The sequence below is a fragment of the Mesoplodon mirus genome (genome assembly GCF_964341445.2).
Source record: "Mesoplodon mirus genome assembly, chromosome: 15".
Taxonomy (NCBI): Eukaryota; Metazoa; Chordata; class Mammalia; order Artiodactyla; family Ziphiidae; genus Mesoplodon; species Mesoplodon mirus.
The window spans coordinates 37,731,570-37,759,540 of NC_138991.1; positions in this window are offsets into that span (position 1 = coordinate 37,731,570).

Sequence of the window (27,971 nt, forward strand, 5' to 3'; positions counted from 1 at the left end):
TTGGTTAAATTCTGTAGTCTCACTATTCTATGTTTTTTTGATCTATAAAATGGATCTAACCACAAGTCTTCTGTTATTTTTGTTGAATAGGCCTTGTGAAGAGTAAATGAGTTAGTGCATGAAAAGAGAATCGCTTAGTTTAGTGTCATCCCATGGTGAAGGCTCTGTGAATGCTGGCTATTATTATTAGCTCTTACTTTTTTACTGATTTATTCATTTCCCATCTCGTTCCAAAAACACCTGAGGCAGCTCAGCGAACAAAAACAACACATTAAAATAGAAAGTAAAGAGAAGAATGCATCAGGATAAAGGGAGAATAAAAGTAGAAGAGAAAGAGAGGCCAGAATGAAAATTATAATATTTAGGGATACAAGCTATAAAGTCTGATAATTTTACTAAGGTGGGAGCCAAGGGGAGGGCACTGCTAATTGGCCCGAAGTGTCCTTGCGGTCAAAGCAAAAAAGAAGAGTCTCCAGGTGTGTGTGCCTGGTGGTTGAGAGGACTTCAGTGTAAGGACACTTAGCAGAAGTAGGGTGAAAGTTTGGCCTCTGGACCAGAAGTGGTGGCTGGTGGAGGCCCAGACCCAGGGGAGAAAGGAAGCTGGCTGGGGTGTCCCCACACGGTTCCAGCTTGATGATTTGTCACCCTGAAATTTAGCCAAACCCAGTGTGTATTCTCTGCTGGTTCCACCTCTAAGGATTCAGTTTGTTCCCCAATGTTGCTCTTAAGTCCTGAACATGGACACCTTTGGAATGATTCCTTTGAGCCTCAGTTGGGCTAGTTTAAGGAGTGGGATTTAAAGACCTCCTCCTTACGCACCTGCAGGAAAGGTACCATCATTTGGGGATGGCCCAGATCATTTAGTTTTCATTGAATTTTGATCATCATCACCATCATCATCATCATCATCATCATCATTATCATCATCATCTCTAACTTTACTAAGCCCCTTTTACGGTTAGTTTGCAGATATGATTCAACCATTCTACAGATATTTGTTGGCCCTAATATGAGCCCAGCACTGTTTGAAGTGCTAGGAATATAGCGATGGACCAGACGGTCCAAGTACCTGCACTATGGAGATTACTGTCTAGTAGGGAAACAGACAACAGAAGGCTGAACAAGAAATGTATAATATATATATATATATATATATATATATATATATATATATTTTTTTTTTTTTTGCAGTACGCGGGCCTCTCACTGCTGTGGCCTCTCCCGTTGCGGAGCACAGGCTCCAGACGCGCAGGCTCAGAGGCCATGGCTCACGGGTCCAGCCACTCCACGGCATGTGGGATCTTCCCAGACCGGGGCACGAACCTGTGTCCCCTGCATCGGCAGGTGGACTCTCAACCACTGCGCCACCAGGGAAGCCCAAGAAATGTATAATATATTATCAGGTGAGGATTAGTACTGGATTAGGGGCCACCCTAAGAGCCTAATTTTAACTTAATCACTCTTTAAAACCCTATCTCCAAATGCAATCACATTCTGAGTTACTGGAGGGTTAGAACTTCAACATATGAATTTGGTGGGGACACAATTCAGCCCATAACAGTAGGGCTCAATAAATAGTGAATGAATGAATGAGGTGAGTCATAGGCAGATTTAGATGTTCATTTTTGTGTGCCGAGGGACCAAGTGAAGGGGGTCTGGGCATCTCCATTGTAAATAGGAGGGAGAGGCCAGGGGGATGGCTCGGGATAATTCTCCATGTGACACTCATTCCTTATTGGGGCTCTTCCCTGCTGTCTCCTTCTGTTATATGTGACATCCCGACTGGGAACACGTGAAACAACAGCTGATGCTGTCAGTGGGACAGCCGCCTCTCTGCCACGCTCACGGTGGTACCTGCCAACACTGATGACATGCCAGCCTTGGCGGTGACATTGATCCTATTTCTGCAAGAGCAGAGAAAGGAGCATGGGAGCAGGGAGATGGCTTCCCTTTCATAAGCAATGACAGGGCTATAGCATTTCATACCAGACTAATTTTAGTTTAATCTTTAAGAGCCAGAGAGGAAAAGTAAAATTCTGTAAGAAGCTTTTATGGGGAACCACAAAGTCATTAACAGGTTGGATGTCAGCAGTTATTTACTTTCTTTCTCTATTCCCTTTCTTAAAAGAAATGGGAAAGTGTTTATTTTGCTCCATGAAAATGATGTTTCCACTGAGATAAGAAATGGATAGAGGAGATTGACCCTGGTGGGGTCAGCCAGAATAGACACTTCATAACAGTTCAATAACTTCAGCTAAAATGACTCTCCTCTATTTTGGGCTGGGAAATGGGTCTCAGTTTTTGTTGCTCTAAACACTTTATACAACATAAGAAGTAATATACAAGGCCTAGGGAATGAGGCATTTTCCAATAAACCTGGCTGATTATGTGGATGGAGGGCCACCTGGAAAGAGGGAAATCACTTCACCCCTTGCCAGGTGTTCCACAAGGAAGAAAAGCCCTGAAGACAAAGAAGGCCTGGATCTGAAAGGAAATGTACTTGAACTTCTGTCTGTTAGGCTTGGCTGTAAACACATTGGTTGATTCTTTCATGCACTATAAGCTGGGGAAGAATTTTGGATGGTGATGATGGTAGTGGTGGGGTTAGTGGTGGGAATTTTGGATCGTGTTGATGGTAGTGATGGCTCCTCCTAGAGGGTCCCGGCCATTTGAGCCAATGGATTTAGCAGGAGGAAATGCCAGAAATAGAGTAAGGCCCAGCTGAGGCCCAAGAAAGGCCAAATAGGAAATTACTTGTTGGGTGGATAGGTCCTAGAGAGTCAAATCAGATTTTGGAGGTGCTGGTTGGAGGAAGGCATGGGCAGCCCTGCCAAATATGGTTATGAGGTTTGTGCGTTGAACAAAGGCAGCAGGCAGAGAGGTGGGTGAATTCCAGTGTGCATTTTGCTGGCCAAGTCATGCACCCTGACACAGGCCTCCTTCTACCCAGAGGAAAGGTAGCTTTTTCTTTGCATGATGGTTCCTTCTACGAGCAGCCTATGTGTAGAGAGTGCTGGTTCTAACAAGAATGAGTGTGCGTATCTAATTTGCACAAGGATGTTGTATAGGTTGGTAGGGTTCCAGCATGTGGGCCAAAGTACTTGAACACTGGGAGACAAGGGTGAGACAGTCCACACCCCAGGACCCAGACGATGCGCTGCTCCCCTGAGACAGCAATGATGCTCCTCTTCCAAGGCAGCATCATGGCTGTCTTGAATGACCACCAAACTTGTTTTGGGGTCTCTGGCTTTCTGGTATGTCATGCTGTTCTTTGGGGATGAAATACTGGTAATTAAAAATTAAAAAAAAATTAATGGGGCTAAAAACATAAAATTTACCATCTTAATACCATTACCTTGTGATTGAACTTTGGCAAAACTTGGACAGCAAGAATAGGCCTTTCTCTATGAAAGACTTTTGAAATAAGTGGCCTAGTGGCTCATCCATGGGTTGGAGGGAGCTGTTAGAGGTTCTCCGAGGAGTCATAAAAGGGGGGAAGGAAACCCAGAAGGCAGGAAGTGTAAAAAATTAACAGAAACCTTAATTAGATAGAGTTAGGAGACCAGAAGGGGGAGCTCTCACACCGTGACAATAGCAGAGCCCAACAGGAAGAGGAAATACTCCCTCTTCTTGCCTTGCAAGAGTGCAGCCAATGAGAGACGGTCACAACTCAGCCAAGGAAATGCCGTGGACTCTTCGCTAACTGTAGCCCTGCCAGCTTCCCTTCCCCTTTATAAAAGAGCGCTCCTCTGCATTTTCTGCTGGGACCTTGAATGTGACTCACTAGGGCTGCAGACCCTGAATTACAACTCTTTGTTGATCCCAAATAAAGTTTTTTTTTTTTTCTTTTTCTGGAGAAATAACTGGCAGTCTATTTGTTTAAGATCAACATTTTGGCGACCCATACAGGGATCCAGACAAGACCCCCCAGGATTCTGAGGCCAGCGAGCAAACAGGTGCAGTACCGACACTTATCCTGTTGTTGCTCACTGCTTTTCTCGCTGACCCTGGAGTTTGAGGGTAAGTTTTTCTTTCGGATCCGAGCTTCTGCCCTCCTTGCATTTTGAAGCTCTCCAGATTTTATTTGGGATCTATTTTAAGGTTTCATCCCTTCTGGTTAAGGGCTTGTTCTGAATGTAAGTTTTGGCCTGATTTTGAAATCAGACTCTCCTAACTGGATCTGGCCAGCCTTTGGCCCATCCCTTTGGGAACAGGGGCTGTTTTGTTGGAACTGTGCCCGTTCAGCCTTGGCCCAATTTGTTCGGAATAGGGGCTGTTCTATTGGAACTGTGTTGAGCAGTTTTCCGCCTGACTCTTCTGGGGCCAGACTGTTCCTTTAGAACTGGCTGGTGTTAGGCCTTCAGGCTATTTGAGCTATTTGAGCTGCAGGCTATTTGAGCTATTTGAGCTGTTTGAGCTGTTTAGCCTGTTCGAAAATTGTCCTTGTACTCTAGAGAAAAACCTCTGAGAAATGGGATCCCAGTTATCTAAATATTTTGAGGGTGCCCCCCGCCATAGGAACCCTGGCTGGTCTTATGTTTGAAAACCACAGTCCTTCCTCATGTGCATTTCTAACTAAGTGGACTGAGCTGACCAAAGGCAATTTAGAACATCAGTGGTCATTATGGGGAACTTTTGAAATCTCCAAACTCACTTTTCTTAAAACTGAATTGGACAACCACAGCTCTAAAATTTCCCAAATTGAGTGGAATGCCTATTTTGATTGGTGTTTTGAAACTTCCAAATGTTATCAGGGGCCTGAAATTGCCTCTCTGCAAAATAAGATTTAAGATTAACTCAGGCAAACAAATGGTTAAAGAAAGAAAAAATGGCTTCCGAAGCCTCAGGCTCTTCTTCCTTGGCTTCTTTGTCTCAGGCTCTGCCTCTAGCACCATCTTGTCTCTCTCCCTTGGCTCATGGTCAGGCCCCACCTCCAGCACCATCTTCCTCCTTCCCTTCTATGCCTCCTACACCTCTGCTACATCCTCGGTTCCCCCTTACTAATTCTCTCTCCAAACTTGCCCTTTCCTCTGAACTTATCAGAGCTGTCCCTTTAAAATTTAGCCTTTTGAGGACCCACAAGCTAAACCCTTAATTTCCTATACTCTCTGGACTAAAGCTAACCTGTGAGCCATGGTCAAAGATTTTCCCAAAGTAACCGAAGATCCTCACAGATTTGCTGAGGAATTTAATATAGTCATTCAGACTTATCAACCTGGTTTCTCCCACTTATGTCAGCTAGTTTATATGGTTGTCAGTGAAGACCCAGCATTGGACGAAAACCACTAATTGGGAAAATTCTGAAAGGGCTCTAGAATTGCAACCGGGAGACCAGCCTGTAGTAATTGATTTACACTGTGCATTCTTTAGTATTCCGGTTGTTGAAGCTAAGAAATGCCTTTTTTCCTTCACTTGGGAAGAAAAACAATTCACCTGGACAGTAAAGCCTCAGGGTTTTACTGAGAGTCCTTCTTACTTCTCACAAATCCTGAAGGCTGATCTGGATGATATAAAGTTCCCTAGAGGTCCTACTTTGTTGCAATATGTGGATGATTTGCTTCTTTGCTCTCCTTCTCAAACCTCCTCACAGGAGGACAGCATCCACCTGCTAAAGATTTTAGCCTTAAGGTCACCAAGAAAAAAACTGCAGTTTGCCCAAACCCAGGTTTGATATTTAAGGCATCTGATATCAGAATAAGTGCTACATCTCAACTCAAACAGGCTTCATGGTGTCCTAAATTTCCCGAAACACAAAACTAAGCACCAACTGTGAGGTTTTCTTGGGCTAGTTTGTTATTGCTAAAATTGGATTGCAAATTTCTCTCTTACGGCCAAACCTCTGTATGTTTTACTGGAGAATAACAACCTTGACCCAATTTTATGAGAAGAACCAGACAACATAGCCTTTAAGGCCTTAAAGGAGAGTTTGATGAACACATTTGTCCTTGAGCATCTCAATGATCAGATTCCCTTTTTCCATTTTGTATATGAAAATGAAGGGAATACCCTTGGGGTACTCACCCAAAAAACACAGGGACCACCATTGAGCCATATAGCTAGAATTGGACCCTGTGGCATGGGGACATCCCCTTGCCTTAGAGGCATCATTGCCACTGCTCTTTTGGTTAAGACCACCAAGAAAATCACTGTGGGATTCTCTTGACTCAGTTTTGTACCTCATGCAGTAGAAGACCCCCTGAATTCTCATCATGCTCAACATTTCTGACAGCTGCTTCCTCTCTGACGAAGTTCTTTTGTTGGTTGCTCCTCACATAATTCTTTCTGCACTGCAGTAACCTTAACCCTGCTACTGCTCTTCCCTCTGTCTCTGATGAAGTCCCTCGCGACTGCTTAACACTCTTGACTCCTTGTGAAAATCTGCAGGAAACTCCTTTAGCTTCCCCTTGCAGACAGACTCCTGCCTCTTCTGTGGCTAAAGTCCTTTTGGAAAAAGATTATCCCTACCTGGGGAACTCCTCTCGAACTTCACAGTGATCAAGGAACCCATTTTACTGGTCAAATACTTGGACAAGTCCGTGCTGTTTGGCTGGTTTTACAACACTTCCATTGGGTTGACCACCTTCAATCCTCTGGGTTAGTCGAATGCACCAACAGCATTATTAAGACTCAACAGGAAAACCTTGTAGAGGTCCTCAAAATACCTTGGCCAAAAGCATTGTCACTGGTCCTTCTAAATTTCAGATCCACCCCTTTTGGAACTCATAAACTCTTACTCTCTAAGATAATCACAGGATGCCCAATACACTTGGCTGCTGCCCCTCTTGATCCACAGCTGATAAAAGGAGAGGTACTCCAGTGTTGCTAAGGTCTAAATGGGTCTCATAAAAATAACCACGTTTTGGTAGAGCAGTTTTTTCACAGTGTGTTCTTGGGAGACGAAGACCTTGAGCATCACACCTTGTGATGTGTGATGTGAGATTTGTCTGTTGGAAAAGACACCTCCAGAAGGATGCTCTTTCAACCTTTTTGGAAGTGGTCCTATCAGGTAATGCTAGACAACCTTTGTGCCATCAAACTCTAGGGAATAGACTCTTGGATTCATGTGACACACCTAAAGAGAGTGCCAAGCCCTGACCAGAATTTCACATCATCTGGTGACCTGAAAGTAAAGATTTCCCAGAACTGAAGCAGATGACATCTGATGAGACAGCTTTCTCAAGATATCTGGACCAGTCCTGTTGGAATTTTGTCCCCAAACCTTTGATGATGACATAATGCTTCAGATGATCTCCATGTATATCTATGGTCTTGGTAAAATGGCCTTTGGATAAAAAGTGCCTGAGAACTCTCCCTCCTACCCCTCCTTGTTAGGCGAATGTGAGCTTATTAGGTTTCTGATCTGTGCATTTTCCCTCCACTGTAAGACACAACACCCAGGAGGGTCCTTCCTGACATTGAGAGACAAAAAGCCATTGAAACCAGAGAACCTGACTCTTGCTCAAAGATGGTTTCAGAGAAAGATCTTGAACAAAAGGGGAAAACGTAAAAAATTAATAAACAGAAACTTCAATTAAATAGTCAGGAGACCAGAAGGTGGAGCTCTCACACCCTGTGATGATCTCAGAGCCCAACAGGAAGAAGAAAGACTCCCTATTCTTGCCCAGAAAGAGCTCAGCCAATGAGAGACAGTCACAACTCAGCCAATGAAAAGCCATGGCCTCTGCTTACTATAAGCCTCCCAACTTCCTTTTCTCCTCTATAAAAGAGTTCTCCTCTCTGCTTTTGCTGGGGACTTGCACGTTACTCACCACGGTTGTGGAACCCAAACTGAAATTCTCTGTTGATCCCAATTAACCCTTTTTTTTTTTTTTTTTCCTGAAGAAATAACTGGCAGTCTGTTTTAGGCCAACAGAAGTGAAGCAGAGAGCATGGGTCACCAGGTAGCAGGATGGAGGGCTGGAGAGTGGCTGGAGAAGGCTGTTGGGAAGCTGAAGTCTGGCCTGAGAGCTCTTCCTAACATGGGGCTCATCTGTCATCTTAAGCACATGTGGGGCACTGGACTGGGGGCATGTCCTGAGCACAGCCATCCCTTTCAGGTGGGCAGGCTCTGCTGTAGCATGTGTTTCCTGGATGCTTGTTGGAGAAGGACTTCCTCTGAGTCCCTCCACCGGCAGGACACATTTGGTTCCACAACAGGCCTCCTTTAGGAAAAGAGCACAGACTCAAAAGCTCAAGTCCATCCTGACAATGTTGAATTTTATCTGATGGTTAAGAAATCCCCGCCTTGTGTTCTGGAAAGATGGCTTACTGCAAAGAACCACTCTTCTTTGTATGCGTTAGATAAGACTTACAGATGCCCCCATTGTTTACCAATGATAAGCACACACAGACTCTCCAAACTTCCATTTTTTTCTTCGTAGATGATTAGCTGAAATGCTGTCCCCACTGATCATTTGGAACAAATTGTTTGTTAACCAAACTTTGGTCAAGCTTCTTTTCTTCTCTAAGGCTCCTGAACTTTGGCAGCAGACAGCTCCTCCTGAGAGTAGAGTGGCTTCAGGGTCAAACATTCTCTGATCTACTCTCCGATCGCTCCACCCTTTCATCCTATTTTCCCACATATAGTTCTTTCTAGCCTTGCTAAACCCTCATTATAGGAGGAAAACTTTTTTTGCCTAACTCTTGAGAAGCTTGCAGACCTTATGGTCAGAGTTTCTCCCTTTTGTAACAGATCTCTCTCCTCCTGATGCAATACTCCCCCCCCCCACACCATGCCCCATAATCCTTTTGAATAAATCTTTCCTTACTAGGCCTGGATTTGTTTTTATTTGACAATCCTAAGGTGTCCGTAGGCTGCCGTCAAGGAGACGTGGACGGAGTGGGCTGTTTTGTCCTTCTGGTGCCTCCTATGCTGCATGTAGATGCCTACAAGTTGTCAGGGAGGTCTTGAGCCCTGCCCTTGTACTCAGTCATGGCACACACCATCCTGACCTGGCTGCCCTCAGAGACGAAGCAGATGCGAATTGGTTTACAATTGGGCGGGAACTCACTGTCTAGTGTGAGAATCAGTGACACCAACACTATCTAACGGAAGTGAAAGCAGGGGTTCGTGTGACTCAGACTTTTTGTAGAATCCAGCCCCTTACATGGCAATGAAACAAAATTCCCACTTAAGTGTCTTGAGGAACACCAGCGAGGTCCCAATTTATATAATCTTTAGTCATACTTTCTGAATTGCCGTTCCTGCCCCCGTTTTCATTTTCCATGGCAGTTCCAGAACCATCACCTGCCAGATCCAAGCTCTCTCCTTCTTAGCCCTGGTGTATGTGTCCCCACCCCCACCCCCACCCCAAGCCCCTTTTCCTTCTCACAGCTTTTCACTTTGTGGATCAGTGTAGCTCCTTTTCGTTTGGCATCACCGACTGTCCTGGAACCAGTTGGAAAGAGTTTTTTTTTTTCCCAGCAGGATGAGGGAGAGAGGCATTGACATGGGGAGGTGGAGGAAATCTCACCTGCTAATAAATCTTGCTCCTGTCACACTGTAATCTGTGGCAACGCGTGAAAAGGGTCGTACATACGAGAAGTCCAAACACAGTGCTTCGGTGGTCTCGGGGAGAGTGGGGTCATCAGGCTTTCTCACGGGTGCTTCCTCTCTGCTAATCCATCTGCCAGGATGCAGGCTGAGTGCAGAGACTCAGAAGCATGCATGCTGTGCTTGGGGTCAGCCTCCAGATGCTCTGCCAGATGACTTTGATCTGTGAACAAATCTGTTACAAGCTGGTTCAACCTCTAGCGATTGGTGGGTGAATTAGAGCTTGGTGAGTCGTGAACCTAACGGAGAAGTGAAGGGACCCGGAAGCTTCTTGCTGCCACCCCAGCCAACTGCACCTTTGGGGCCTCTTAGCCGCCTGGGTGTGTGAGGTTAATGAGGGTTCACCGGCTACAGCAGGCAGGCTGAGATGGGATGAGCTCATTCAAACCCCCTTATGTTTGTATTTTACATCAACTATACCTCAAAAAAAAAAAAAAAAAAGAAGTCAAACAGGAAAGATTAAAAAAAACCAAACTCTTCATGTTGGCTTACTGGTTGCATGGACAGCCTGTGGCCCTTTCCTGGGACGTGGGTCATGGTGGCAGCTGGCAGTCATCTTGCTTGATTATCAGAAGGCTGGGGATGTAGACACACACACACACACACACACACACACACACGAAGGTTGATTCAAAAAACCATTTACTTTTTGGGCACCTATTCTGTACAGGGTGCTGGGATATAGGGAGGAAAAGTGCCTGGACCCTGGACTTGAAAGCTTCATATTCTTCAGGGATCTCAACATATGTGTAATGAACTCTCTCTCTTCACCCATGTAGCCATGGGTGGCGGTATTCTGGTGTATAGTTATATCACACTTTATATTCCTGTTCTCTTGTGGATGGGCATTGGCTGTTGCCCATTTTTGGTTATGGTGAATACAGTTGGTGCCTAACTTTTTTTTGGGATGTGTGCAGTCATTTCTGTGGGTCCTACACCTAGGAGTGGTAGTGCTGGGTCATAGGGTAGGAGTATTTTTAGCTGTGGTTGGTAATGTCCAATAGTTTTGAAAAGGGGTTGAACCAGTTTTCACTCCCACCAGCAGTGTGTGAGATGGAACGCACATTTATTGATGCTGAGCATGTGCCGGGGACTGGGCTGGGGGCTCTGTGATCATTGCAGGTTTCATTCTTCTCATTTTACACATCAGAGGACAGAGGCTGAGTTGGGTGAAGGGATCTGACCTGTCTGATGTCCCAGAGCAAGCAAACGGCAAGGAGGAAATCTGAGCTCAGGCTGCCTTAACCTTAGGGTCTGTGCTCTGTGGACTCTCCTGTACCATTAGATCATTAGTATAAAGTGACCTCTCCCTTCACTAGCTGATAAACCTGTGCAGTGCAGGGGGCCAGTGGGGCCTGGGATCCACCACTTGCCATCCTGGAAGCCCAAGGAGTCAGAGAGATGCTGATGACCCCGAGAGCACACAGCAGCGCCCTAACCATGCAACCCTCCAGCACCATCTCATCCTCCACAGGTCTTATCATAACTGAAGTGAATCCCAGCCTGCCCTCTCGATTGTGGCTTGTGTCATGTTCTGTTATAGCTGCTCACTTTCTTCATTTAAAAAAATTTTTATTTACAATTTTATTTTATTTTATATTGGAATATAGTTGGTTTACAATGTTGAATCAGTTTCAGGCATACAGCAAAGTGATTCAGTTATACATATACATATATCTATTCTTTTTCAGATTCTTTTCCCATATAGGTTATTACGGAGTGTTGAGTAGAGTTCCTTGGGCTATACAGAGGGTCCTTGTTGATTATCTATTTTGTATATCCCATACCTCCTAATTTATCCCTCCCCCATACCTTTCCACTTTGGTAACTGTAAGTTTGTTTTCTAAGTCTGTGAGTCTGTTTCTATTTAGTAAATAAGTTCATTTGTATCCCTTTTTAAGATTCCACATATAAGTGATATCATATGATTTTGTCTTTCTCTGTATTAGCCATAAAAAAGAATGAAATAATGCCATTTGCGGCAACATGGATGGATTATCTTACTAAGTGAAGTAAGTCAGCTGCTCACTTTCAAATCTGATGCTCACTCTGACTTTCTTATTTTTTATTTAAAAATTAAAAAAATTTAGATAAAACTGGCATATAACATTGTATAGTTTTAGGTATATGACATAATGAATATATATATGTATTCACCCTTGTTACTGAGTCCAAGCTCGTACTGCTTGCTGCATGACAGGCCAATAAATCGGGAGACAAGCTGCTGGGGCAAGGAATAGCGACTTTATTCCACAAGCCAGCAGATGGAGAAGATGGTGGACTCGTGTCCCAAAGAACCATTTCCCTGAGTTAGAATCCAGGCTTCTTTTTTACTAAAAGGGGGGGGGGAGTATTGTTGGTTGTTGCAAACTTCTTGGTCAAATCTTTTGTTCTTGCAGCTGCCTGTCTAGCTCACCTCTAACCTGCTTGATAGCTCACCCTTTATCATCTGCCTTCCCCACCTCCTATCAGAGTTTCCTAGGACCATGTCCCCAATAAGCTATTTGCTTTGCAAACCTTGTCTCAGGCTCTGCTTCTGGAGGACCCACACGAAGACAACTGTGGTTCATAGTTTCCTTCTGATTCCAAGCCCCCAAGATTGACACACTTTCCAGTTGGGCTCCGTTCCTGGGGTCTTCTCCCCCTGTGTGACCCCCGAGCCAGCATTCCTATCAGCTCTTGGCAGCCTGTGCCATGGATTCTGTCCAGACATTCTGGACCCCATCCAAGAGGCTTGTATCCAAATCCTCCTTGACTAAGCATACGTCTTCTCATACAAGACAGACTGGGGGGATTCCCTGGTGCTCCTGTAGTTAGGACTCCATGCTTTCACTGCTGAGATTGTGGGTTCAATCCCTGGTCAGGGAACTAAGATCCCGCAAGCTGCATGGCACAGCCAAATTAAAAAAAAAAAAAAAGACAGACGGGGTTGAAACTTATTAGATGATACTGGTTTGCACTGAAGGAAATTGTTAACCTACCCAGGGAAACACATCCTTTTGGTAAATCCTTGAACTGGACCCAGCACCACATAACAATCCTTCCCTAAGATGCTGACCCACTTCCTGTGGGTCTTTTCTTGTACTATCTTTTCTTTCTTTTACCTTCTTTTCATTCTTTCTCTGTGCTTCACATGTAGTCTCTCTTGTTTACTTTCCTGCTGGGCCACCTCTTATTTTCACACACAGGGGGGTTCAAGAGAGCATGGGGACATTTTTCTCTGAATCACAACTGTAGCTGGGAGGCAGGTGGTGGCTTTCTTCCAAGGATTTTTATCCTAGTCTCATAAACTTCTTTACCATGGTGAAGGAGAGGCTATCAAAAGTCTGTTTATCTGCAGAGCTGAGAGCCTAGGAGCTATTCTTATTTATAGGATCCTGAGAGTGTCCATGATATTGAGTAAGAAATAAAATTGCAACAAACCTGCAAACGCCTGAGCAACAGAGAAATTAGTCTCTCGTAGGTTGGCCCGAGGGCAGCAGAAAGCTAGACAGAGGATTCAGATTCCAGTGCTGCCACTCCCAGCTTGTGTGGTCTGGGATAAATGACCTTTCTGGGCCTCAGTTTCTTCATCTTTAAAATGAGAAAGACAAGACCCCATCAAAGAGCTGCTGGGAGGATTACAGCTGATGATGTATTTGGGGCCCAGCGAAGGTGCTGGAGATCCCCCAGCTCACAGACCTCCCTCCTGTCCCTGCTGCCTGCAGCCACCTGCCCGCAGGCTCCTCTCCCTGCTCTGTGCTCTGCTTGGTCTGTGATGCCCAGTTCTCGCTCCACTGTTAGAGTCCAGTCTAGGGGACTGTACTATTCTTTTCCCGAGACCTTGATTTTGAATATATGAAGCCTTCACTGGTACTTTGCCTGCCTCTTTGGAAGTAGGTGGGAGATAATCCCAGGTCAGAGAAGGTCGGGGGTTGAGAATGAGTTTGGCTGGGCTTAGGTGGCCCAGCTTAAACAAGAACACTGTGGCAGGGCCTGGCTCACCGAGAGACAGGGCAAGGTTGTCAGGGCAGTCCCTGTGAACCATCAGTAGTCGTGCCTTCTGTCTGAAAGTGGACAAGGTGACTGACAATGTTTTTTATTTCCAGACTTCAGTGCTAGCCTGAGACCTTCCCCAAAAAGGGGAGGGACCCTGGCTGCAGAGAGAGACCTGGTTCATCACCACCCCCCACCCCCACCATGTTCCTTTTCACATGAAGCTCTATGCACAGGTTTTATGAAAATATGACTATAGTGTGAGTCAGGACATCCCATGTGCAAGCCTGTGCTGACTCCAGTGATAAAGAATTTGGGCCTTATTTATAGGGCAGCCTTGAGGATCTGACAGGAGGAATTGAGATTGCTGCCAGGGTGAGAAATGAGATTTCCCAGAAGGAGTTCAGTGTGCTGAAGGGGCCTCTGGGGACCGAGGAGGATACAGGCAAGGTAACTCAGACGGAATGATCTGGGCGGCAGCCTGCGGTGGCCAGGCATCCCTCCGCCGGGAGTGGGGGAAGCAGCAGAGCCTTCTTGGGGCCCTGGGCCTCTTACCACAGAGCCAGAAAAAGGTCAAAATGCTCAGGTTCCCTACAGATCCATGTAACCAAGCAAGTTCTCAATTATTCAGGAATTTTTTCAGGAGACATCTTAGCCTCGGTCAACTGGACATCCCTTTCCTCTCCCCTTCGGTTTCTTTCCATCCCCTCCTCTCCCCCATCCCCTCATCTCCCTCTACCTTTTCTTCCCGTCTCTTTCTGATGCTCCCCACTCCCCACCCCTCCCATGGTAGTTATCCGGGCTGTTTACCAACGTTCTGACTCTCTCCTCTGGGAGGCTGACAAGACTGCATTTCCCCTCTCATTCGAAGTGAGGTTTGGCTACGTGACTTGCTCCGGTCAGTGAAGTGTGAGTGAACATGTGTGTGTTGCTTTAGGGCAGAAGCTTTAAGAGCCAGTGCCTTGCTGCCTGTTTCTCTTTCCCTATTGTGGTGACTAGTGTCGTTTGAGATGCTGGCTGCCCCATCAGCTGGGCCCTGGAATGAGCATGACACAGAGCAAAGCCTCCAGCCAACCCACGCTGGACGTGTAGTGAGAAAGATAGTAAACATTTGCTGTTCCATGCCACGGAGACTTCGAGGTTGTTTGTTACCGCAGCATCACCTAACCTCCCCTGACTAATACACTCTCCACGCCAGAACCTTGGGAATGACTCTGCAAAAGAGATTTACATGTCCCCACTCCCCTTTCAATACGGTGCCCCCTCAGCTCCTTTCAATAATCACAAAGTGTGAGTCTGGGGGTACCAGAGGGAATGGGCCAATAAGACATTATCCTGAGAGAGAGGGAGATGGAGGAGGGTTCTTTGAGCTGCCAACCTATGAGAAAGCAACTAGGTGAGCCTGGCTGGGCACCCAGTTGCCCGGAGTTCCCGTCATCAAGATGTTCCAGGGAGAAGTTGATTTCCCAAAGTGGAAGAGTTTTTCTTATTCTCTGGCAATAAATGCGTCTTACCCTTCATGCTGGCCAGCTCCTATGTGGGATTTATGCAGTGCTCCCTGCAGCTGTGGGCTGGCTCTCTTTTGCTCCATTTCCTTGCCAACTGGGGCTTCAGAGAAGCAGTTCTTTTTCTGGTGCTGATGAATATTTTTCTAGCCCGAAGTTTAATGTTTTCCTTCTTAGTTTTTCTGCCTTGACTGGCTAGCACTTCAGGATTTTAAGCGTGATTAACCTCCTCCCCCACATCTTACCTTTCCTTTCTGGAGATGGTGTTTGGGGGGCTTTTGACTGGAATCTCTAAAGGACGGGGTGTGGGAAGAGGGGCTGATGAGGCCCTTTGAGCCCAGGTGCTGCTGTCATCCCTCATTCCCCGGGGTGGGTGCCCAGGGTGGGGAGCGGGAGATGTGGTCCTGTCCTTGTCACTGTCATGCTTGATGCCGCTCTTTGAGCCCATCTGGGATTGTCTGGTCAGGCCTCGGGGCCGAGTGGGGCTGTGCATCCTTACAGCAAGCAGGCGATTGGTGAGTTGACTGCAGTCCAAGAGCAAGGCTGAGGAAACATGCAGCAAATGTGGCCCGCGTGTGTGTACTTTATGCATGCGTGTGTGTGTGTGTGTGTGTATGTGTGTTTTAATGGGTCAGAGCACTCCCTCTACCGCAACGGGAGGAAGGAGTGGACGATAAAGGGTGCAGAGCTGGGAGATGGACCCCACATTTGCTGGTGTGACTCATATTTCATGTCTGCTGCTAACAGCTGGTGTTAGGGGGTCCGTCTCTCTGATCTCTGTATGAGGGAGGGGACAAGCCCCACCAAGCTTCACCGTAGCAGGGCTGTGAGTGTCTGTGGAGTTGAAGGTGGCAATCTGCCTCACCATCCCTACAGTCTCTCCTACCCCTCCTGCCCAGTGGCAGGAGTCAGGTGGCAAGTGTGTGCATCCTGTGTGAGGTCCTGTCCTGGCAGCACCCTGATGTTCTCCGTGTGGCCTATGGACCCACAGCAGCGCATCACCCAGGGACTTGTTAGAAATGCAGATCCTCAGGCTCCCCTCTGCCCCACCTACATACTCAGAATCTGCATTTTGACAAAAGCCCCCGGTGATGTGTATGTGCTGAGTGTGAGAAGCACTGCCATGTAGGGGACAGAAATAACCCCAACCTACAGGTGACCGGGGGCTCTGTGGCAGGGAGGTCGGGCTGACCTTTGGCTTTGTTCTGGCTTCAGAGTCCCTAGAGTTTGAAAGTGATGCGTGCCAGTAGAACCTGTTTTCCCAGCCTCCACTCCCCCATCGCCCCACTCTCCCACGGGAAGGCAGTGGGTGGGGTGGGGGAACCTGGGAGCAGTGATCAAGAAGGAAAGTCATAATGATGGTCTACTCCTTTCCACTCCATGCAGAGAAGCCGGGTGGGCAGGAGCCACCCAAGAGAATCTTCTTTCATCTCTGGGGAGGCTCCGATCACAGGGGCTTGGGGTGCACATCAAATAGGGAATGTGCCACATGATTGAACCGAGAGCTACATCCAGCACTGTTGGTCACAGAGACACTCAGGATGGTGAAGCCAAAAAGCACAGTCAAGCAGGAGGGGCCAAAGAACGGGAGACAGCAACCCCTGGGCAGGGAGTGAAGCAAGGGGATGGCTAGGAGCATAACCTGGCTTGCCAGCCCTCTAAGAAGTTACACAGAGGGGCAAAAGGACCTCACCCCTGGGGTTACGGGGTGGAAGACACTCGCTGGTGCTGAGAGGACAGGAGGATATAACTTTTACCACGCTCTACTGGTCACCCACATGGTGGCAGTGAGTGTGGCCCAGTGGGGATCCATTGCCCACTGACTCTGCTACTTCACAGAGTGGACTCTGGACCCTCCTTCACCAAGAGAATGACTCATGAGGATCCTGGGCACTGACCGAAGCTGGACAGCACCTGCCTCTGCCCGAGAAGTAGACCAGCCCAGAAAGCCCAATGACTTCTGCTTCTGCCTCAGAGCAGAGTCCCCTCCCTTCCTGCACTGCTGGGTGTACGCACGCAGGAAGCTGTGGGAAATCAGAAGCAGGACAGGTGGGGGAAGGTCCATGAGAAGGGAGGAGACTCAGAGAGGTAGGGAATGGTGTCAAAGATGATGATCTTTGTCTTTGATGGGAGAGTTATGCCCCAAAGACTTGGCTTAAATCAGAAATAACCAGGATATCTAGAAGCAACAAGATTAAGTTTTCAGTTGCTAAATAGAAATGACTCAAAAAGGCAACAGAACAGATGTATATGTATAACTGATTCACTTTGTTATAAAGCAGAAGCTAACACACCATTGTGAAGCAATTATACTCCAATAAAGTTGTAAAAAAATAAAATAAAAAAATAAAGGCGACTCCAATCTAAAAAAAAAAAAAAAAAAGGCAACAGTTTGATTGGAAAATGGACACATCTGAGTTGCCTGAGACCCCGGGGCCTGGGCTTAACCTTCAGCCTCACCAGGACTGATTCACGGAGGAGGGATATGATAAAGATGCGTTTCTGGAAAGGAAACCAAGAGAGGGGAAGGGATACAGAGCAGTGAGGTCATTGCAGGACAACTGGAAAGAACGTGGAGAGCCCTGTAGTATAGCGGAGTGCTCAGAATCCCAGCTTCAGGCGGATGAGTTCAAACCAAATCCCATCACTTACTGCTGTGTGACCTCGGGCAAGGGTCTTAATGCCGCTAAGCTTCAATTTCCTCATGCTGTGAAAAGGAAGATGATAGCAGTGACTGAGCCAGGTTATCTTGGGGACAAAATGGAGCACAAAAATGAGGCATCTGGCACCTCATGCCCTTCCATACTATGAATAGTGATTTGCCTTCTGAGATGTCGGGCTTCCTCTGTGGACTGCAGGTAGGGTGGTGTTTGTGAGACAGCCACTCTGGAGCAGTCCCTTTACACTGCCATTGCTCGGGACATCTGTCTCTGTGTCTCAGGATCAAATCATTGGCCCACAAACCGCTGAAGTGTATCTGATAGATTGCCAGCTCCAAAGGTTTCTGTTGATATGAGGAGTAATAGTTCTGTTCCTGGAGAATGATTTTAAAAGGAAGCCCCCGTGTCTGCGGCTGCATGTTAAAAAGCGAAATTTCTCCCATCATAAAACTTGTTACGACTTGTTTGGAAACCTACCAAGTGACAGGCACTGTGTCAAGTGCTTTCCTTGTATCCTCTCGAATCCTTACAACAATTTGCAAGGCAGGCATTTTTGGCTTTATTTTATAGATGAAGAATGAGGCTTGGTGATATAAGGTCCAAGGACACTGAGCAGAGAGTGGCTAACATCACTGAATATCCTGTTCTCTCCTGTGTTTTCCATCCTCACCTCTTTTTTTTTTTGGCGTTAAAAACCCATTGTTTAATATGGTTCAACTTCTTGTTTTTTAAACAATAACTATTGGTTAGCATTTTTGTTTGGAAGGAAGGAAACATTTTCTGCAAGATTGTCTTTATAGGAAAAACAAGTCCTAGGGTTTTAAAAAAAATTAATTAATTAATTTTTGGCTGCGTTGGGTTTCTCTAGTTGCGGCGAGCAGGGGCTACTCTTCGTTTTGGTTCGTGGGTTTCTCATTGTGGTGGCTTCTTTTGTTGTGGAGCATGGGCTCTAGGCACACGGGCTCAGTAGTTGTGGCTCGTGGGCTCTAGAGCACAGGCTCAGTAGTTGTGGCATGTGGGCTTAGTTGCTCCACGGCATGTGGGATCTCATGGGCTCTAGAGCACAGGCTCAGTAGTTGTGGCATGTGGGCTTAGTTGCTCCACGGCATGTGGGATCTTCCCGGACCAGGGCTTGAATCCGTGTCCCCTGCATTGGCAGGCAGGTTCTTAACCACTGTGCCACCAGGGAAGTCCCAATTCCTAGGATTTTAAATTACCGCCATATATGGCTGATTCTCGACTTTATTTTCCAGGTCTCCCGTGAAGGGCCAGGGTAGCTCACAAAAAGGAAGAGAGACCAATCCATGCTTCCTGCTGAGTGTGTGATAAGCTAGAGATAAGGGGCTTTGCAAGAATTTTCTTGGAACTCCTGGATTCCCATTCATGACTTAATTTGGGAAAAGTTGAATCCCCTTAAGGATGGGAATTTGATCTCCTAATTCTTGAAACTCCATTTTGAAATAAATTGGTCTGTATTTCTTAGCTCATCTTTGTTACTCTCAAGAGCTAGGTTGTAGCAGCTGAACAATGTGGAGGTTAGGGGTGCCAACTCTCCGTGCAGTGGAAAATCCACATATAACTTCACAGCCCTCCATATCTGCAACCCTGCATCCCCAGATTCAACCTACCATGGGTGGTGTAGTACCGTGGTATATATTTAGTGAAAAAAAAATCCCCATATAGGTGGACCCATGCAGTTCAAACCTGTCTTGTTCAAGGGTCCACTGTAAGTAATTACAGCTTGGAATTTTGACGGATTCACAATTTTAAAAGATGCTATGGTATTTATTGTTTTTCTTACCTCCCAGCATCCCCACATAAGGTCTCAAAGCTCCTTTGGCTTATGTCTGTTTCATTGTATCATGCCATGTATTGTCAATTATTTTTTCCCAAATTTTAAAATTGTGATACACATATACAAACATAAAATGTATCATCACAACCATTTTAGAATGTAAAGTTCAGAGATATTCAATACACTCACAACGTGCTACAGTCAGTACCTTCCATCTCCAGAACTCCCCAGGTCACCTCTTAATCACACCTTCTCCATTAGGATTTAAATATGGCCTCCTCCTACTTGTTCCTCCAGGCTCTCAGCTCAAGACCCCTCTCTTTGTGGGAACTCTTGGATGACCATGTCCACCTATGGGAATTCTTTCTTCTCTAGATTCCCATAGCCTCATGCTTGGGACCAATTTATCCTTGTTCTTGGTGGCTGTCCCGGGGCCTCTCCTTCTTTCACATTGCACACTCCCTGGGCAGGCTGCTATGTTCAGATGCTCCCAGCTGAATCATCAAAATGCTGATACCGCCCAGATCTATACCTCCTGGGCAGGTTGCTGCTCAGAGCTCCAGGCCCCTTTATCCTCTACCTCCTAGACTTTCCCTCCTCCCCGACCCCTCCACTTCCAGATCCCACCAGAATCAATCTCATCAGAACTGAATTCACTTCCTTCCTCTCCCAACCAGCTCCTCTTCTTGCAGTTCCAGTGTGTCGTTCCTCCTTCTCTCTCCCAATATGGGATGGGAGATGGCCAACAGCATCTGGGCTCCAGACTTCCTTTCTCTCCTCTGGTATTGCCTATATGTCTCATGCATTTCTCAGTGTCATGAAAGCTTAGGCAAGATGGTATCACCTCCAGGGTAGATCAGGTTCACCATCCCTGCACACTCCCCTGTACCCAGGCCTTTGCTGGGCTGGGCCAGTTGTGGCTCCACCTGTGGCTCCAGCTCCCATTTGGTATCCCCAATCTGTCTTATGTTGCAGAAGCAGATGCTGAGATGGAGTTTGGGGTTCAAGGTGTTTATTAGGGCTCATATCAATGGAAGGAAGGGGGAAAGAAGCAGCATTGGGCAGAGGCAGAAGTTGAATGGCGATGGAGGCCTGACAAAGCTCCAGACATCCTGGTGGGGGGCTCTGGAGAAAGCATCACCCTTCAGAGGTGTCCCATGTTGGACCCAAATGGCTGGATCTTTATATCTCCGCCTCACTTGGTCACTGGGCACGGGCTACCTGATTCTTGGCAGATCTTGAAGAACTGAATAGCTGAAGGCTGCCCACTGCCCATGCTCCCCTCAGCTAGGCATCAGGGGCTCTCTGGAAGTAGGCCCTGGACGGTGCTACCTTATTCCACAATCCCCTCTACCCACCTGCTGCAAAGCAGCCGCTCTCTCCAGCCACCTCTCTTAATGGGAGGTGAGTTTGTTTAAATATCAGCACGTTAATGGCCGTGAAGTGGTTTGCTCCTTCGGATGTGAAAGCACCTTACTTAATTTGTATTAACGCTCTTAACCTCTGCTAAAGATTTCCTCTTGGACTGCAGCTCACGAGAGCGGAGTTTCATTGCCCTGGCACAGGGGAAATGATTTCTCTCTATTTAAAGGCAGCGATGATGCTTTACGAGGGTGCCCTTCACTTGCTAAGATATTAAAGTGATGATAAATCAAAATTCAGCACTGTGTATGAGCTGCAGCTTCATCAACATTTAGAGAACCCTTTGTAGATTTCCTGCTGAATTGCCCTTGATCCTTCCTCTGTTTGTACTCAGGAGCCCTGAGAGAATTTGAAATGTGACAGAGAGAGGCTGGGAGATGCAGGTGGGAAGAAGGAAGGCTTGTGATTTTAGGTTCTCTGGTCCAGGTGGAGCCCACAGCAGGTGGAGCAGACAGGAGAGGCCGGCTGGCTGGATGCACGACTCCCAGGGGTAGGGTGGGATGGGACCTGCAGTTTCACATCCCCAGTCTTACCATTGCTTTTCTCAGCCCAGGTATTCAGGGAGGCTGAGAATGTTGTATACCTTCAACAGTAAAGATCCCAACTGGGAAATCAATGCCCCTGTTCTGGGACCGAGAGCAGGAGAGGGGATAGAGGCATTTTGTGAACAGCTGTTTTCATTTATGACCTGGAACGGAAACGGCACTCAAAGGCAACACAACCGACATATCAGTCAGCTCAGCCACCATAATCAAACGCTACAGCCCGGGCTGCTTAAACAAATGACATTTCTGTTCTCCCGGTTCTGGAGGCTGGAAGTCTGAGATCAAGGTGTTGGCGGGGTTGGTTTGTTCTGAGGCTGATCTCCTTGGTTTGCAGGTGACCACCTTCTTGCTGTGTCCCCACATGGTCTTCCTTCTGTATGTGTCTGTGTTCAAATTTTCTCTTCTTATAGGGACACCAGTCATAGTGGGTTAGGGCCCACCCTAATGACCTCATTTTAACTTAATTACCTCTTTAAAGACCCTATCTCCAAATATAGTCATATCCTGGGCTACTGGGGGTTAGCACTCTAACATATGAATTTTGGGGGGATACTCTTCAGCCTATAACAGCCAGCTTGGGAAAGAAAACACAAGAGGAAGTGACACAGACCCTGACAATTTCATGGAAGCTCTACTTCTTGTCCTGGCAGGGTGTGGACCAGGATCTGACATCACACCTGGTGGCTATGGGGCCCCTAGTCTTCTTGGGGTCACCTGAGGAGGGTGGAAGGCCTCCATGGGGACTCACAACTTCTTCCTCACTGACCCTGTTTTGACTGGGCCCCTTTGCTTGGCCCAGTAGAGCAGGTGGTATGATCAGAGCTGGATCCTTGCAGGCTCATGAGGGGTCCTTGATGCCAGGCCCTGTGCCAGGGGCAGAGGGGGATGTGCCAGCCTTCCTGAGGCCTGTCAGACGGCAGGGGAGAGGGCACACCATCAAAGCAAGAGACCACATGAGGGCTCCCCTGTGTGGTACTCAGAGAAAGGAGAGGGCAGTGGGGCAAGTTCCTGGGAGGGGGCCTGACTTGCCCTTGTAATTTTAGAAATGAGAAATGGTGATGATGGAGTGGGTGTCTAAAGCCAGTTTTGCTGGATTCCATAACCCACGTTCTTCCTGATACATCCATCCAGCCTCTTGGGGACTGTGTGTTCAACAATGGTACCACATGGTGGTTGCTAAAACTACAGCAACCCTCCCATGGCATGGCAGCTATTTGATTATATATCTCCATCCCCCACTACTGTGTGAGCCTCTCTAGAATGGGACCCGGATTCCCAGTGGTACATGTAGCCTGACACAGTGCCTGGATGGGGGAGGTGCTGGGTAAATGTTTGTGGAAGAGCAGGAGGGAAAAAGGAATGGCTAAAAGAAGCTGTGACAGCTAGAAACTGGGGATACTTGGCAGTGGTCAGAGGAGGGATCACAATAACGCTTCCTGGCGCGTTCCCACTTCATGTCATTTTTTCCTACACTTTCCACAGCATCCTTTGAAGCCCAGCCAATGCTCTCCTACTGTATGCAGCCATCCCATCTGGAAGGTTTATTGCTTGCAGAGCTGTGTGCAGATCTGAGTGGGAGCTGATTCAGTGCAAACATCTCTGCCACTGGATACCCACAGCCAGCTGCCCACAGACACTGGCAGATGCTTCTGTTTTCTATGCCAGTGGGAGATATGGTGTGCTTTTCCTCCCTGCACGTCTGCGGCGATGAGCACTATAATGAATGCCAGGGAGGAATGGCTAGGAGGAAGTTGTGTGATCAGAATCCACGGCTTTAGTCAGAGCTCTCAGGAGTAAGAGGGAGCAAATCATTGGGGATTTAGTCCAAGAAAGCCAGCTTGAGCGCTTTTAAAAGCTGCCTATGGCCAAGAGGGCTTGGAACAGCCCCTTCGTGAGCCCACTGAGTGATTCATTGTCAGGTCAGAGAATTTCATAGCTGTAAGGGGCCTAGAGGTCATCTCAATAGAATGCTGTCACTTTGTATGTGGGAAACTGAGATCTAGGAAGGAGGACAAACTGATTTAAGCAGAACTGATTCAATCATCTGTGAGAGTTAGAAAAATGTACCCCCTCCAGGCAGACACAGCCCCAAGCTAGGGGGCAACGGTTGGTGAGCAGAATGCAAGCTGGCTCTCAGGCCCTACTTGCCCACTGGGATAGCTGACTTTGTGCAGTGAACAACCTGCACAACTGCACATGGTGACCTTGACCTCAGGGTCACACAGTCACTTGATGATGAAGGTAAGATCAGAGGCTACTGCTTTGCTGTCTACTGCCTTGCAGATAGTTGAGATGGAAAAGCAACTTCTACACTATTTATGTGTGTCTGTGGGTCTGCGTTCAGTGAAGCAAGGAGCAGCCTTGAGTCTGTGGCTTTAAAAACTCGCTGGTTGGGCTTCCCTGGTGGCGCAGTGGTGAGAGTCCGCCTGCCGATGCAGGGGACACGGATTCGTGCCCCGGTCCGGGAAGATCCCACATGCCGCGGAGCGGCTGGGCCCGTGAGCCATGGCCGCTGAGCCTGCGCGTCCGGAGCCTGTGCTCCGCAACGGGAGAGGCCACAACAGTGAGGGGCCCGCGTACCGCAAAAAACAAACAAACAAAAAAACACAAAGAAAAACACAAAAACTCACTGGTTTTTGGAGCCAGACTAACTGGATTCCAGTCCTGGTCTTGCCCCTTCTCAGCTGTGGGAACTTGGCGAAGTGTCTCTACCTTCTCATCTGTAAAATGGAATTAAGAATAGTCTCTACCTTGTGCTTTGCTTGTGAAAATTCAGTGAGTTACTATGTGTAGAATGTATAGAAAAGTACATAGTGAGTCCTGCCTGAATGTTGTAATAAATATTATTCCTGCTCCTGGGGATAATAACGACAGATTTGGACAGCCCTCTTGACACCCTCATCTCTGAAGTCCCTGAATCTTCATGACAACTTTGTGGGAGAGATATTGACCTCCATCTTTCATTTGGTGGAACTGAAGCTTACAGAGGCTCATGGATTCGCCCTAGACCCCACCCTTGCAGGGGAGCTGAGCTGGAATCCTATGCTCCAGACCTTGCCCCACAATTTCCTTATCAATTCAAGTATTTATAAGGACACTTGTGCCTCTCAATAGACTGGAAGCATCTTTTGTAGGTGCTGAAGTTTTTACATGTTGCAGGTCCTTCCAAGTGAACAAATGTCAAAGTTTTCAACACCTATGGAAGAGAGGGCAAGGCGGGCAGAAGCCACCTTCTCAACCGTAAACCCTGTTAGGAGCACAGGACTCACACCTGGCAAAGCTGCAGTAGTGGGGGTTTGTCTTTAGGGTTCTCTTGTTTCCTCCTGGATGCCTCTCCCCACCACTCAGGTCCTGGTCCTGCCCCTGCCCTCTGACCCACCAAGTCCTCCCCACTCTCCATAGGGCACCATTTGTAACTTGTGTTTTCATCTTCTTGACAGGGTCTTTCACAGAGCAAGTGTTTTTAATTTTGATGAGGTCTAATTTATCAGTTTTTTTTCTTTTGTGGATTGTGCTTTTATGTCATGTCCAAAAACTTTTCACCAAGCCCTAGGTCCTGAAGATTTTCTATGTTTTCTTCTAAAAGTTGGAGAGCTTGATGTTTTACATTCAAGTCTATGATCTATTTTGAGTCATTTTTTTGTATCAGATATGAGTCTTAGGTTGAGTTTTATTTTTTTGCCTACGGATATCCAGTTGCTCTAGCACCATTGGTTGAAAAGATTATCTTTCTTCCATTGAATTACTTTTACACCTTTGTAAAAAATCAAGTAGTTCTGTGGGTCTATTTCTGGATTCTCTATTCTGTTCCATCGATTTATGCATCTGTACCTCTGCCAATGTCACACAGTCTTGAATGCTGTAGCTATAGAGAAAGAAAGTGTGCATAGACTGATTCCTTCCACTTCCTTTTTCTTTTTCAAAAGGACTTTATTCTAATTCCTTTGCCTTTCCATATACTTTAGAATAAGTTAGTCTATGTCTACAAAAAGTCTTGCTGGGTTTTGATAGGCATTGCATTAAACCACTAGATCAATTTGGGAAGAACTGACATCTTTACTAGGTTGAGTCTTCAGCCCGTGAGCACAAGTCTTTCTGTTTATTTATATCTTCTTTGATTTCTTCTATTAACATTTTGTAGTTTTCAGCATGCAAGTCCTATATATCTTTTGTTAGATATACAGGTAAGTATACCACTTTGGGGGAGCAATTGTAAATGGTATTGTGTGTTTAATTTTGGTTTCCATATGCTGTTAGTATATAGAAAAACAATTGATTTTTGTGCACTGATCTTGTATCCTCTGTCCTTGCTGAGGTCACTTACTAGTTCTAGGAGGGATATTTTGGGTAGATTCCCTGGGATTTTCTTCATAGAGAATCTTGTCATCTCCAGATAGGGACAGTTGCATTTCTTCCTTCTTGATCAGTATGTTGTTTATTTTCTTCTCTTGCCTTGTTGTACTGGCTAACTCTTCTATCCCTTTGTTGAATAAGAGTGGTGAGAGTAACCATCCTATCTTTGTTCTCGGTTTTAGAAGGGAACATTCAGTCTTTTACCATTAAGTGAGATGCTAGCTGTAGATTTTTCGTAGATGTTCTTTATCAAGTTGAGGAAGTTCCCCTCCATTCCTAGTTTGCTGAGGGTCTTTATCACAAATGGGTGTTGGATTTTGTCAAATGACTTTCTGTACTTATTTATATCATCATATGATTTTTCTTCTTTAGCCTATTAATACAGTGAATTACATTGATTTTTTTTTTTTTCTGTGGTACGCGGGCCTCTCACTGTTGTGGCCTCTCCTGTTGCAGAGCACAGGCTCCGGACGCGCAGGCTCAGCGGCCATGGCTCACGGGCCCAGCCGCTCCGTGGCATGTGGGATCTTCCTGGACCGGGGCATGAACCCGTGTCCCCTGCATCGGCAGGCGGACTCTCAACCACTGTGCCACCAGGGAAGCCCTACACTGATTTTTAAATATTGAACCAGCCACTTATCCCTGGAAAAACCTGACTTGGTCACAATATATAATTCTTTTTATATATTGCTGAATTCTATTTGCTAATATTTTGTTAAGAATTTTTGCGTCTCTACTGCTGAGGAATATTGGCCTGTAGTTTTCTCTTTTTGTACTGTGTAGCTGTACTTAATGGGAGGGACAGGCAGAAGTGTGTCTACTCCATATTATCAGGAATGAGAAGTACTTAGGGAGCTTTTAAAAATCCTAATATCCAGGCTGTACTCCAGACCAACTAAATTAGAATCTCTAAGGGTGGGACCCAGACACTAGTTTTGTTTTTAAAACTCTCAGGTGTTTCTACCGTGCAGCTAAGTTTGAAAATCAGGGAAGAAATTCATAGGGAGATGTGAATGATTGACTGGTAATTCATTTGTACCCATTAGGTCTCAGCAAATGGTTCACAATAAGAAACTTCAACGAAAGGGCCACTTCCAGAACAGTGGGCAGAGTCAAGGGAACCCACAAAGGATGGGGAGGCATCAGAGACTGGTGATATTTTAAAGCTCTTACCACCCCTAGGACTGCCGGGGCAGGAATGGGAGTGGGGTTCCTGGGTTATGATGAGACTGTGGTTGTGGTGCCAGAGACATGGCTGGGAAGCAGGGAGGGAGCAGAACTACACCCCAGCCTCTCTCTGCTCTAGTTATTGGATTTACCATCTGTGCCTCCAGTTCACCCAAAGCTGGCTGATGGGCTTCCCTGGTGGCGCAGTGGTTGAGGGTCCACCTGCCGACGCAGGGGAGATGGGTTCGTGCCCTGGTCTGGGAGGATCCCACATGCCGCAGAGCGGCTGGGCCCGGCTGAGCCATGGCCGCTGAGCCTGCGCGTCCGGAGCCTGTGCTCCGCAACGGGAGAGGCCACAGCAGTGAGAGGCCCACGTACCGCAAAAAAAAAAAAAAAAAGCTGGCTGATACAGGAGCCTAAGAGATGCTGTCTATAGTGGCAGCACCCCCAGAAGAAGAGCCAGTCAGAAGAGAGCAGAGGATGGATTGGGGGTACCACACCCTTTTCAAATATTTGGATTTCAACCCAAACAGATTTTGAATGGGAGAAAGAGGGGCCTTTGGGATGGTTGCAAGGGAAGGATATTCTGGTGGAATGGCTTTCTGAGAAGGGCTTAACTCAAAGCAGGATGCTGTTCCTCTGCGGAAGTGGAGCAGTGCCATCTGTGGACCAGCAGCACCAGCACCACCCGGGAGCCTGTCAGAAATGCCAATCCTGCCGCATCAGACTCTCTGGTGGTGAGGCCTCGCGATCTGTGTTTTAAAAAGCCTCCTTCCCCCTTCCCAGGTGATGCTGATGTGTGCTTGAGTTTGGGAACCAGCCTAGGACTTTGCATAAGTGAGCGAATACAGCAGAAAGCACTTTGAGAATGGAGACAGATACACTAGCCAGCTTGGCTAAGGCAGGTGTGAAAGGAAGATGTGATTATTCTAGAAAACCAAAAGGTAAATAACAATATGAAGAGACCTCCCTTCCTGCCCCTGCCACCATACCCCC